The sequence below is a fragment of the Myotis brandtii genome, unplaced genomic scaffold, assembly GCF_000412655.1.
Source record: "Myotis brandtii unplaced genomic scaffold, ASM41265v1 scaffold927, whole genome shotgun sequence".
NCBI classification, from domain to species: domain Eukaryota; kingdom Metazoa; phylum Chordata; class Mammalia; order Chiroptera; family Vespertilionidae; genus Myotis; species Myotis brandtii.
Genome location: NW_005371823.1, coordinates 126,529 through 140,785, shown reverse-complemented (window position 1 = coordinate 140,785; position 14,257 = coordinate 126,529). Strand labels below are relative to the sequence as shown.

Genomic DNA, 14,257 nt, shown 5'->3' with positions numbered 1-14,257 from the left:
CGGCCGGCTGCTGGGAGGCGAGGCGGGGTCCAACTCTTCCGCTCCCGGCAGCTGCTTCACCTCGGAAGCCGACCACCTCTCCTTCCTGGGCCGGGCGAGGACTGGAGGTGCTCTCGACCTCCGGCGGCCGCGGCGTGCCTCACTCCTCCGCATCCTCACACCTCCCCGCATCCACTTCCCACCAGTGCAAGGCATGCTCACCTGTTCTGGTGTGAGGGCTCCTGGACTCCGTGAGTCGCCAGCTACCCTCCAGACGCTGGCCCACGTGCTTCCCAGGAGCCTACAAGCCAGGGTGAGGAGGGCGGTGGGTCCCGGGAAAGCCCAGATGACTCCAGGGGCCACAGTTTTTCCTTCTAGTCTAGTGTCTCTGTTCTATTGCTGTCTCCCTCTCTCCACTGTGCAAGAGGACAAATACCCTCCACCCCCAAACTACAGACTATCCTAGAAAACTCATAAACTGGTCAGCCACAGTTTGCCAGGGGATGGTGAGATCAGGGAAGTGGGTGGACTTTGAGACCCACAGCCCATAACACAATCAGAAAGATAATACCTTGACAAAAAGGAATAAGAGCTTCATTGCGTGTGGAAAGAAGCTGTCTTCGGTTCACCTTGTTTTATTTCTCTCTTCTGCAACCCTGTCAATCACCAGTTTGTGAGGGTAGTGAGGACAATGGCAGATTAATGGGCAGCAGGGTCATTGGGTGCCTCATTCTTTGTGAGAATGCCTTACGAATTAACACTCTCTTTATATTCCTCTGGGTGTTTCTGAATGTGACACCTCTGACTGCTGGAGCCATTTTGCAATTACCCTGAGGATCTGCAATCACTAGGGTAGCGAAGTGGTGAGATGCAAAGAGTCTGGGTCTTTGATGACAGAAAGGAGCCTCTGATCAAACCAATTTAAAGTCTGAAGTACTTCTGGGTTTCCTGTTATACGAGAAAATAAATTTTCTTGCTTGTTAAGCCAGTTTGAGTCAGAGATTTTCCTATGTGCAAAAATCCACTGTATTAGTTTTCCACTGTTGTGTAACAAATTGCCATACAATTGACAGCTCAAAACAGCCTTCACTGCCCTGCCCAGTGGTTGAGTGTCGACCTATGAACCAAGAGGTCAGGATTGGATTCCCCGTCAGGGCATATGCCTGGGTTGTGCGCTGGATCCCCAGTGTATTGATGCTTCTATCCCTCCCTCTCCCTTTCTCTCTGAAATCAATAAAACAAACAAACAAACAGCCTTCACTTACTATCACAGTTTCTCTAGGTCAGAAGTCCAGAACCAGCTTTGCTCTAGGTCCTCTGCTGGGGCTCGCACAAGACTGAAATCAAGGTGTTGGCAGGGACATGTTCTTTTCTGGTGGCTTGACTAGGGAAGGATCTGCTTGCAAGTTTTCTTAGTTGCTGGCAGAACTCATTTCCTTGAGGCTGTAGAATTCATGGCAGCTTGATTCTTACAGAGAGCGTGGCTGTCTTGAGTCTCTGACATTCAGACTTTCTTTTAAAGTTCTCACCTGATTAGGTCAGGCCCACCCAGGGTAATAATGCTGTTGATTTGTTGTAGGCAGCAGGAATGGCACCAGGTGTTAGACCCATGGGGTCAGACCGGACCTGGGTTCAGCAACCTTGGTACTTGAGTTCTAGCTAGGAGAGAATTCAGAGCCAAGACTCAAACTAAGAGAACATTTATTTGGAAAATCATAGAGGTAGAGTAAGTGATTTGTAGAAAAAATGGGCTTGGGAAACAAGTTAAAGAGGTAAAGAAAGGATCCTTGAAGCTTAAAAGTGAGGGGAGAAAAAGTGATGGGCCAGGTACAGAGGGTCACCAGGGTGGAAAGTCACAGGTGCCTAGCAAAGGATAAATGTAGGGTGGGACCTCATCCCCAGGGTGACCTGTCCTTCCTTAGCATATGGCTGCTCATGACCTCCTGAACTTTCCTCTCTAGAGATAACATCTAGGCCTCAGCCGTATTTCAGCTCCAGGCCCAGAACAGCAGCAAAACCAGACAAGTGACCCCATGGCTGACCTCATGACTAGCTGCATTGAATAATGACCTCCTGCCCTGCCACCAACCAGTCAATCGGGAGGAGACCTAGACCCTGAAAGGACACATCTAGAAAGCTGCTGAATGTGCTATTGAGATTTCCCCCTGGGACCTCCCCTGAAATCTTCACCCTTAAAACCCTTAGGATGGAGGACCCATTTCGTTCTCCCTCGCCTCCCAGGAGCATGCCCTTCCCTTCCCTCCCCCCCCTTCTCTCCCTTACCCCCAAGGTGTGTCACCTTTACCTTCCTCACTTTTAAGCTCCAAGGGCCCTTCCTTCTATAACTCGTTTTCTAAGCTCATTTCTTCTACAGATTACTTATTCTACCTCTGTGATTTTCCAAATAAACATTCTCTTATAGTTTGAGTCTTGACACAATTCTTTTCTAGACAGAATTCAAGTACCGAGATTGCTAAACCCAGGTCTGGTCTGACCCCATGGGCCTAACACCTGGAGCTGGTCTGCGTCCGGCCCATGGGCCGTAGTTTGCCCACGGCTGGCCTAACACCTGGAGCTGGTCTGCCGCCTACAACACGTCCCACTATAGATACTGACTTAGGGTCCAGAATGAAGATTGTTTCCTCATTGAGGAGAAGTACACTCATTTTTCCTGAGTCAAAGTAAAGTTCTTCTCTTGTTCAGAGTTTATTGTTTAACCATTTCACACTCGCAATGACATGAGTTTTTCTGAAATGCAGATAGGAACCAAGGGTCTTAGAGTATAACAAAGGGAACAACTAGAGTATAACAAAGGTAGATCATGATATCTCAAGAAAGACTTTCCTAAAGAGGATCATTTGAATTAGTTCTTGAATGAAAAAGTAGTTGTAAAGAAGTTGGGGAGGAACAAATTAGACAGAAATAGGAACACTTAGTCACACCGATAGGAGAAAGTTAATGAGGGTATGAATGCACCCATATGGTCAAGGTGCTGGGAAGAGAATGATAGATTAGATAGGGGAAGAGATTGAGGGATATTGTGCAAAATCTTTAAAGTGTCCTAAATAAGTTATACTTGTCTCTAACTCTAGAAAAGAGTAAGCCAAAGTCAAAGATATAGCTGTGTTCTGTGAAAGTATGGTAAAATGTGTAATCATACATTGTGTGGTTGTGAGATAATGTGAACTCTATTATTTATTCAGCTTGCAGATAATATTTGGGGTTTATGCAGATTTCTAGACTCCTTGGAGTTACTCCATGCAGTAGTATACTTCAAATATTTGACCCCCGGGTGGGGCCCTTATGCTAGCATTAGTGTCCCTATAAGAGAGGTCAAAGGGCTTGTCTCTTTCGGACAGGGTAGCATACAGTGAGAGGCTGCCATCTGCAAGCCAGGAAGAACGCCCTCACTATAAATAGATCATGACCTCAGGCTTTCAGCATTCAGAATTGTGAGAAAATACATTTTGATTTCTTAGGTCACCCATGGTATTTTGTTATGAAAGCCCAAGCTAAGACACTATCGCTATGCTGTCATTGTTTATTTTAAAAGTACTATTTAAACATAGGCATATGGAGTACCCCAGAGTTTGGAGACAGGAAGGATGCAAATTATCTGGAATGATTTCAGACCGTTGCAAACTTACTTTCAAAATGAATGGGGATAGCTACTGAATCTGCTTGTGTCTAGGGGCGGTTGTATAACAGAATTCTTTGAGTTAAATTCCATGTAGAATACGATGTTTGCTAAAAGGTGTGTAATAAAAAGATACAACTTGATGCTTAAATAAATGTTATAAAAACTCAAAAGTAACCATAGCAATTGTCTAAAACTTGGACTCAGGATATATTTTTTTGAGAAGTGTTTTATCACTGACATTATTCAGAATTGCTGGTGCGTCGTGATAATTAACTGCTGACTGATTGTTATAAAGTTTTATTATTTTTATATTCTCTACAGACAATACACACTCTTACTGTCTGCACCTGAGACTGATCCCCTCCATCAACCTGCCCTTGGTACCCTATTGACTTCATGATCTCTTAGATGCTTGATAACCACTGGTTTAACTTGCAAGGCTAGGAAGATTTGGGGTTGATGTGATATAAACATATTCATTGGGAGGCACCAGCCAGATCCAGGTGGCATCATCTAGTAGGACTTTAAAATGGATCTGGGATTTGGGATGGAGATAAAGATTTTGGAGACGTCTAAGCATATAGTAGAAAAATCAAAATCAAGAGTGTTTTTCCCATATACTTTTGGGATCAGATGTATTTTTATTTGTTTCAGAGGTACAGTAAGTTGGGAGGGAATTCTGACAAGACATCTTGTCTGCTTTCAATTTAATTAACAAATATTTATTAAGCAACATGTATGTACCAGACACCAGGCTCAGTGCTGGGAATATACATACATACATGGGTGAGTTGGACATAGTCTATTGTGGTTGTGAAACTTGAATTCCAGCTTTCTCATCCCATCTTATTCTTGAGTCAGGATTTATATTGGGCCTTTTTTTGAAATCTCAATAAGCAAGAAGCTCCTTTAATACTAAGCCAGATTATTTTTTCTTTTTTAAAAATATTTTATTTTCTAAGTAACTTGCCATGAACACAAATGTACTTTTGTAAAGATATGGAAATAATTTTTAAAAATCAGTAATGGCCCAGCTGGTGTGGCTCAGTGGTTGAGCATTGACCTATGGACCAGGAGGTCACGGTTTGATTCCCAGTGGGGCACATGCCCAGGTTGTGGGCTCAGTCCCCAGTGTGAGGCGTGCAGTAGGCAGCTGATAAATGATTCTCTCTCATCATTGTTGTTTCTATCTCTCCCTCTCCCTTTTTGAAATCAATAAAAAAAATACATATTTTAAAAAAGTAATGGACAGCTAAATTGCTAAATAACAGCAACAAGAAAACATTTCAAGAACTTGGCAAAGGGTGCATGTTTGTTTTTAATTTATTTAATTTAGCTTTGTTCCCTTTATATATTTTTTATTTTTATTTTTATAATAGAAGATCCCTGAAAGGCATAGCTAAATTGTGTGTGTGCTCCTAAAAACAAGACAACAGGCTCAAAATGGAGAGAGTTACACTATGACCCCATCACCAAACCAAGACTTAATTATAGTTTTGGTTCTCCCCAAATGGAATCTTAAACCAATCCATCAAGAATTATCTAATCAGGGGCAGGTTGGGAGGTGGTGGTGGTGGTGGCCGTGGCTGTGGTGGTAGCAGTGACATGGTGGTTGGTGGCTGACCTGTTCTGGTGTTCGGTGGAGTTTCTGGATGTTGGTTTTGCTGCTGCTCCTGAGCCTCCCAGCCTCCCCAGCTCTCAGCCCTGGACACCCCTGGCAGCGGGGTCAGCCTACCACCCTCTGTTCTTTCCGAGAAACGCCACTGATAGCTCCTTTCCTCATGCACCTGGCATAAGATAGTTACATAGATTGTGTCATTTAATCCCCTCTGCAATTGAGACAATGACACAGAGAAGGTAAGGAACTTGCTTAAAGTCACAGATCCAAAATGTACTAGAGCTTGAAGTTGATTGCAGGCTGCCCACTTCCCTTCCATCTTGCCCATCACCAAATTGAATGGCTGGCCAAGCACCATATGCTCTACCAACGTTTCCACTATTTCTTAAACCCTGGGAGGGCAATATTAATTATTTCTACATCTGAGAATTCCAAGTGACTTGCACAAGAATACCAGCCCCACCTTGTCTGATGGCAAACCCTGGAAATTTACAATATCACATGAGGCCTCTGTGTTGCTGTACACCACCCCGTTTTTTGTTTGTTTCTAAACAGCTTTATTGATGTTAACCCTGAGAAGAAATATATTTGCCAAAGAGTGTGTTTTAACTGGGCCCAACTTCGTAACGGGGGTCTATGGCTGTTGCTAACTGAGGCCTCTCACGTACTTTGCATTTCAGGAAAAGTCACAAGCTATGCTGTCAGCCTCCTGCACTGTGCTGTGCCACCTCACTCAACCCTTAGTAGGGAGTTCCTGGTTTCATCTTTTCACCAGATTCTTTTTTCAGGAGCTAACAGGTTGGACTGCTTTTCAGTACAGAAAGCACACACTTGATGTCTTCATTCTGGGTTCACCAAGAATGTCTTGGGAGAGAGATGAGCTTGGGCGGGGGGAAATCACAAACTTTAACATATTCAAGAATATTCAAGATAGACTTGAAATGAGAAAAAAAGTTTTAAGAAGGGAACTTACTGCATAAAGGCATGTGTGAGCAAGGGAGAAGGGGTTCTGAGTGTACCACAGTGCTGAATGTACTTAGGTTTAATAAATGTTTTCTGGTGTTTAGATTCTCAGACCTTTTAAAAATTTTTATTGATTGATTTTAGAGAGGAAAGAAGAGAGAGAAACATGGATTTGTTGTTCCACTTATTTATGCATTCATTAGTTGATTCTTTTTTTTTTTCATTCTTTTTTTATATTTGACAGTACTACAGATGTCCCCCAACTTCCCCCCATTAGACTCCCATTGGTTGATTCTTATATGTGCCCTGACTGGGGATCAAACCCACAACTGTGGTGCATTGTGATGATGCTCTAACCAACTGAACTACTGGGCCCGGTGAGAGTCTCAGATGTTTGTTGTTGTTTTTAAATTGAGTTTAGAGAGAGAGAGAGAGAGAGAGAGACACCGAAATGAGTGAGAAACATCAATTTTTATCCTCCCGGAGAGAGAGAGAGAGAGAGAGAGAGAAAGAGAAAAGCACCGAAGTGAGTGAGAAACATCAATTTTTATCCTCCCATACATGCCCAGACCTGAGAATCGAACTCGAAACCTAGGTATGTGTCCTGGACACTCAATCATTGTCACTATTTTTAATTTAATCTTTACTTTTTAATTTAATCTTTTTGTTGTTGTTGTTAATACTTACCCAAGGATATTTTTTCCATTGATTTTTAGAGGAAGTGGAAGGTAGGAGAGAGACAGAGAGAGAAATATGGATGTGAGAGAGACACATTGATTGGTTGCCTTCCACACAAGTCCCAATTGGGGCCAGGCATACCTGCTACCGAGGTATTTGCCCTTTTACCGGAATTGAACCTGGGACCCTTCAGTCCATGGGCTGATGCCCTATCCACTGAGCCAAACTGGCTAGAGCTCTCATTTTAATCTTAATTTGCATTTCTCTAATGGCTAGTGATGTTGCACATTTTTTCTGTCATTGGTTTTTAATCTTCCTTCAAAGACTTTTTTCTCCTGACCCGTGATAGCCAACTGAGTCCACATGTTAATGATCATGCTTGGTCCTAATTAATATCTTTCCTCCCTTTACTCTCTGTGGGAGGGTTTTTTGTTTTTTTGTTTTTTTTTTTTGTAAAAGTCTCTGTGTTCCCTGGTGCTCTAGCATTGCCTGGAGTGAACACTGATAAGGCTGTTTATGACAGTATTTTCTGAATAGAAGCCCTGTGTTTGGAGTCCCTGCCTCCAGGTCACAAAAATGTTATAGTGAAGCTGTTTGTTCCTTCATGTTCTGAATACATTATCTCTAGATATTTTTTACTCTAAACTGGATTTTGTACTTTATTTTATATTTTAGGGCACAGATTAGCCTCGGTCAGGAGCTCTGTAATGTAATACTTTGCATTTAGACTCTAGTATCAGATCAATATGGATTTTAATTCCTGGTTTTAACACTAATGAACTGTGACCTTGTGAGGCAGGATAGTAAGAAGCGAGGGAAATTCCTTGACAAGTGAAATAAGGAAAACTGAGATAAAATAATTAGATAAGGTCAAACAGTTTATTAAAAAAAAATAGGCCCTGGTGAGGTTGAAACGGCCCTGGTGAGGTTTGGACGGCCCCTGTGAGGCTAGAACGGCCCCGGTGAGGTTGAGACGGCCCCTGTGAGGTCAGGACGGCCCCAGTGAGGTCGAAACGGCCCCGGTGAGGTCGAGACGTCCCCGGTGATGTCGAGACAGCCCCTGTGAGGTTGAGACGGCCCCGGTGAGGCTGGGACGGCCCCTGTGAGGCTGGGACGGCCCCTGTGAGGCTGCGACAGCTCCTGTGAAGCTGAGACGGCCACTTCAAGTCTGCGACGTATATATACACACACACACACACACACACACACACACACACACACATGCATACATATATACATCCTATCTAATAAAGAGGGAATATGCTAATTGACCACCACACCCTCACAAGATGGTGGCGCCCACAGCCAATGAAGAGGGAATATGCTAATTGACTGTCATGCCCTCACAAAGATGGTGGCACCCAGTACCCTCAGCCCTGCTGGGAGTGGCAGGTGCCGTGTGCCTCATCCAGCCAGATTCCCCAGTCCCCTTTCTTTGTAATACTTTAAGAAATAAAACAAAATTAAAAATATATATATATATACACACACACACACATATGTACATCCTATCTAATAAAGAGGGAATATGCTAATTGACCACCACACCCTCACAAGATGGCGGTGCCCGCAGCCAATAAAGAGGGAATATGCTACTGGACTGTCATGCCCTCACAAAAGATGGCGGCACCCAGTACCCTCAGCCCTTCCGGGGGTGGTAGGTGCCATGCACCTCGTCCAGCTGGAGTCCCCCAGTCCCCTCAGTCCCGCCTCATCCAGCCATGCTAATTGACTGCCATGCCCTCACAAGATGGTGGTGCTCACAGCCACAAGATGGCAGCTCCCAGTCCAGCCTCATCCAGCCTCAGTCCCTGCCTCACCCAGTCCCTGCAGCATCCAGCCAGAGTTCCCCAGTCCCCTCAGTCCTGCAGGGGAGGACAGTTAGAGGCGCCCCCAGTCCCCTCAGCCCTGCAGGGGAGGGCAGTTGGAGGAAATTGGGCTGGCAGGGGAGGGCAGTTGGGGACGATCATGCTGGCAGGGGAGCAGTTAGGCATCAATCAGGGCGGCAAGGGAGCTGTTAGGGAGCTATCACTCTGGCAGGCAGAGTGGATAGGGGCAATCAGCCAGGCAGGCAGGTGAGTGGTTAGGAGCCAGAAGTCCTGGATTGTGAGTCGGACATCCCCCAAGGGGTCCCACATTGGAGAGCGTGCAGGCTGGGCTTAGGGACACCCCCCCTGTGCATGAATTTCATGCACTGGGTCTTTAATATATATATGTATAATTTCAGAGAGGAAGGGAGAGGGAGAGAGAGAGATAGAAACATCAATGATGAGAGAGATTCATTGATTGGCTGCCTCCTGCATGCCCCACACTGGGGATCAAATCTGCAACCCAGGAATGTGCCCTCATCAGATATCGAATTGTGTCCTCCTGGTTCATAGGTTGACGCTCAACCACTGAGCCACACTGACCGGGCAAGGCCAAACAATTTCAACAATTTACAGCCAGCTAATAAATAACAAGGTTTTATCTTCCCTAACCAAGGACATTTAGGAAAATATGGTTTACACATTCCAGACTGTCCCGGGGCAGACTGACCTTAGTCACAGTGTCTCTTAAATAAAGTTCTTTAAAAATAAAACTGCCAGAAAATAACCTTGGCCCCTCTATACACACATTTTGATGAGTCAACATATTGAAGGACATACTGGAAAAGCTAATGAATATTCTGTTGAGACCCTCCCCAGAGACCTCCTCTAGGATTCTGGCCAGCCAAAGGAAGATAAAAAGCCTCAAGACATGGCGCACTTTTGCTAGAGTATGTCCATGCCTTGTATCGCTGCTGTTTTTCTCCTAAACTCTAAGGAACCCCATGAGATTTGCAACCAGGGAAGCAATGGGCAGTGGCAGCTTGTCCTGGGCTTACCCCCTGAACTCCAAGGTGCCCTTTTTTCTCTGACTTTCTCCCTCCTGTTGCTGCTTCTACCTTAAGCCCTTCCTTTGTTTCACTGTCCCCAGCTTTAATAATTATACTCTCAAAATCACCTAGACTCATGAAATCTTTCCTACACTATGTCAAGAACCCACACCTAACCAGCGGGCCCTAGGCAGACCTGCCCAGACCTTGTCCAGTAACACTTGGACGAGTTATTTAAGCTCTGTAAATATTAGTTTTCTCATATACAAGATGAGGATAATAATGACAGTTGCCTTATAGGGCTTTTGAGAAAATTATCTGTGTTTCAGTTATCTATTGCTGTGTTACATGCCATCCTAAAACTTCAGTTATCTATTGCTGTGTTACATGTCATTCAAACAAGAATTATTCCTCATGAACCCTGGCAGGTATGGCTCAATTGTTTGGAGCATTGTCCATACATGAAAAGGTGGTGATTTCAATTTCTGGTCAAGGCACATACCCAGTTTGGGGGTTTGATACCCACGTTGGAGGTTCAATCCCTAGTTGGGGTGGATGCAGGAGGCAACCGATGGATGTTTCTCTCTCACATTGATGTTTTTCTCTTTCCTTTTCTCTATCAAATAAATGAAAACCATATCCTCGGATAATTATTCCTCATAATTCTGTAGGTTGACTGGTGCTATGTTTGTATTCTTCCCAAAACTCATATGTTGAAACCTAACCCACAATGTGATAGTAGTAGGAGGTAGGGCCTTTGGGAGGTGATTAGGTAATGAGGGTTGAGCCCTCATGAATGGGATTAGTGCTGTTATAAAAGAAACCCTGGAGAGCTCCACTGTGCCTTCCAACCTGTGAGGACACAACGAGATGTCCATCTATGATCCAGGAAGACAGTGCATAACAAACCATCTCAAATCTGAGAAGCTTAAAACAATGGTATATTTTGCTCATGATTCAGAGGGTTGGCAATTTCACTTGAGTTCAGAGGGTGATTCTCCTGGCTTCAGCTGGACTTTCTCATGCATCTGTGGTCAGCTGTGGATTGGTTAGGTGGCTCTGCTCCTGGGTGTTGACTCTATTGCCTGTGGCACCTTGAATCTCCTAGGCAGGCTAGCCTGTGTTTATTTTCATGACCCCAATAGGATTCCAAGACAGGAAGTGGAAGTGAGTGTGAGGTCTTAGCTAGGAACTGATACACTGTCAGTTTTTCCACATTCCATAGGTCAAAACAAATCACAAGTCCTGTTAAGATTCATGGGAAAAAAACATTTCATCTCTTGATGAAGGAGCTACAGAATCACACTGCAAGAGGCATGGGTACAGGGGAGAAGAACTGGGCCCATTTGTTACAATCAATTATAGGCGTCATGTTTACTACTAATCTCTCCTAATGATTTTGGCATTCATTATTCCCATTTGAATCAATGATCAATTGTGTTGACAAAAGGGTGATTTCCTTCTTTAAAAAAATATTTACAAATTTTTATTGATTTTTTGAGAGAGATGCAAGGAGAGGGAGAGAGAGAGAAAAACATACATCAATCGGCTGCCCCCTGCACGCTCCCGACCAGGGATGGAGCCCACAACTGGCCATGTGCCCTGACCAGTAATTGAACTGGCAACCTTTTGGTACACCGGATGATGCCCAACCAATTGAGCCAGGGCACAAAAGGATGACTTCTTAATTCAATAATTTCTTCTATATTTTCTAGCTAACATTTATCTGTAAAGAGGGCCTTCCTTTATTTTCCTTTTCTCTCTTTTTTAGTATTATTATGGGCAACATTTTAATAATTATATAGGAAATAAATGCTCATAACATTCAAACAATACAGATATATGCGAAATAGGAAGCAAAAACCGTCAGCAGTCCTGCTTTCTTAGGGGAAAACATTGTTACAATTTTGTATATATTCTCTCATATCTAAAAATACAAGTTTCATATATATGTGAAACAAAAATGGGATTTTTACATAACACTCAGATTTCAGAGGTTTTGAAATATCAAAATACAGATCTTACATTAATAAAAATACTAACATTTCAAAACAGAATGAAGTGGCAAAATGCTTTCCCCAGAACTTGTTCTTACATTCTTAATTTTTCTTAGAAATATGTATTGTAAATCCAGCATCACCAAGCACCATATTTACATCTAATTAGCTACCAAGTTCTATTCAAATCTCGTCATTATCCTTGGATTGCAGTATATCAGTCTCAATTGGAATCACTAGCTAATCTGCTCACTCCCATCATCCTCAACTTCAGCTCCCGCCACTTACTCTTTCTGCCTCAGTCATGTCAGATTTCCTTCAGTTCCATGAACTCACCACACTTCATGCTGCCTGGCCTTTGAACATGAGGTTCCTTCTCTGAAACACTCCCTCCGTGTGCCTTCCCCCTAATGCTGCCTATGCCTCACTACATCCTATTCTCCCTTCAGCCCTGGCTTAGACACTGCTTCCTCAGGGGGGCCTTCTCTGATTCCTAAGCTGGTAATTGGCCCCCTTTTCGTGTCCTCTGGTGCCTGAAATAATTTAGTGTTTCTATTCATTGTTAGACTATATATAGGTGCCAAGAAGGCACAATAATGGTGTCTCTGTTGTCCATCACTGTATCCTCAGGGCTGGCATAGTATTGGGCACATCATAGGTGCTCAATAAATGTCTATTTAAATGGGAAAAAATAGAATGGTGTTCTGGAATACTGGAAACTAGTATCACAACCTTTGTTTTTTCAACCATTTCTCCTCTTTCTAGACTTTCAGTTCCTGAACCCACTATAGGGAACCTACCTTATCAATGCTCTGCCTAGATCCTATTGGTTCTCTTAGTAAAACATTTCTGTGCTTCTTAATGACCAGCACCTGCAACTCTCTGAGGAGGATAGCCCTTGGGTTACTAGAACTGCTCCCCCCCTCAAAGCCTTATTAAGATATAATTGACAAATAAAAATCCTATATATTTAGGGTGTACAATGTAATGATTTTATATACGTATACATTGGGAAAGATTACCCCAATCAAGTTAATCAATCCATTCACCAACTCAAAAAGTTAGCTTTTCTTTTTTCTTTCTTTCTTCCTCCCTCCCTCCTTTCCTCCCTCCCTCCCTCTCTTCCTTCCTTCCTTCCTTTTTTTTTTTTAAAAATTTTTTTATTGATTAAGGTTTTACAGATGTGTCTTTATCCCCCCATTGTCCCCTCATCCCCCCAGTCTTGCCCTCACCCTCACCTCCTATTGTCTGCACTTTCTTTCTTTCTTTCTTTCTTTCTTTCTTTCTTTCTTTCTTTCTTTCTTTCTTTCTTTCTTTCTTTCTTTCTTCCTTCCTTCCTTCCTTCCTTCCTTCCTTCCTTCCTTCCTTGCTTTCTTGCTTTCTTGCTTTCTTTTGTGTGTTGGTAAGAACACTTAAGATTTACTTTCTTAGCAAATTTCAAGTATATAATACAGTACTGTTAACTGTACATTATATCCCAAGAACTTACTCATCTTATCAGTGAAAGTTTGTACCCTTTTACCAGCATCTCCCCATCTCCCCTAGCCCCCGACCTCTAGCAATCACTGTTCTATTCTCTGGTTCTGAGTTCAACTTTTAAAGATTACACATATAAGTGAGATAATATAATATTTGCTTTCTATGTCTGGCTTATTTCATTTAACTTCTGGGTTATTAGCCAAAGGAAACAAAATCAGTATTAAAGCTGCTTTGCTCAGGCGAAGACGAAGGGAGTGACCTGGAGTTTACATTCCTCCTGCACCAACCCTCCCAGTCCTTAGCCACTGCAGAAGCATGAACTTGACTCCAGTCGGGATAAACTCTAAACTCTGAGCAACAATCTACATTCCAGAGGTCCCCTGCAGGATACAGCTGAGGCCTGGACTTTGTATGAGGCCCTTTCTTGGCTTTCTTCCCACCCTGTCCTGCTTCCCCAACTTCCTTACTAGTTTCTTTTGGTAGCAAATTATTTTTATATAAGGACTCAGGAAATATTGTTCCCATGAGATATTTAAAAAAATTAATGTTTTAATTGAGATATGTTGTACTAGTTTTAGATGTACAACATAATGATTTTTTAAAAAAATCCTCACCTGAAATAAATTCAAAATGGATAAAAGACTTAAACGGAAGACAGGAAACCATAAAAATATTAAAGGAATCCACAGGCAGGAAAATCTGACATATGCTGAAGCAATATCTTCACCAATACAGCTCCTATGGCAATGGAAACTAAAGAGAAAATAAACAAATGGGTCTACATCAAAATAAAAGCTTCTGGCACAGCAAAAGAAACCATCAACAAAACAGCAAGAAAGCCCACTGCATGGGATAACATATTTGCCAATTTTATCACTGATAACGGTTTAATCTCCAACATTTACAGGGAACTCATACAACTTAACAAAAGGAAGATAAACAGCTCAATCAAAAAACGGGCAATGGACCTAAGTAGATACTTTTCAAAAGAGGACATAAGGAAGGCCAAGAGACATATGAAAACATGCTCAAAGTCACTAATCATC

At 42.9% G+C, this 14,257-nt stretch overlaps 1 protein-coding gene across 1 annotated transcript in view; it reads right to left on the bottom strand.

Annotated features, from left to right (window-relative positions):
• LPCAT4 (lysophosphatidylcholine acyltransferase 4) overlaps positions 1 to 14,257 on the bottom strand; it is a 40,221-nt gene that overhangs the window by 17,723 nt on the left and 8,241 nt on the right. The window lies entirely within an intron of this gene.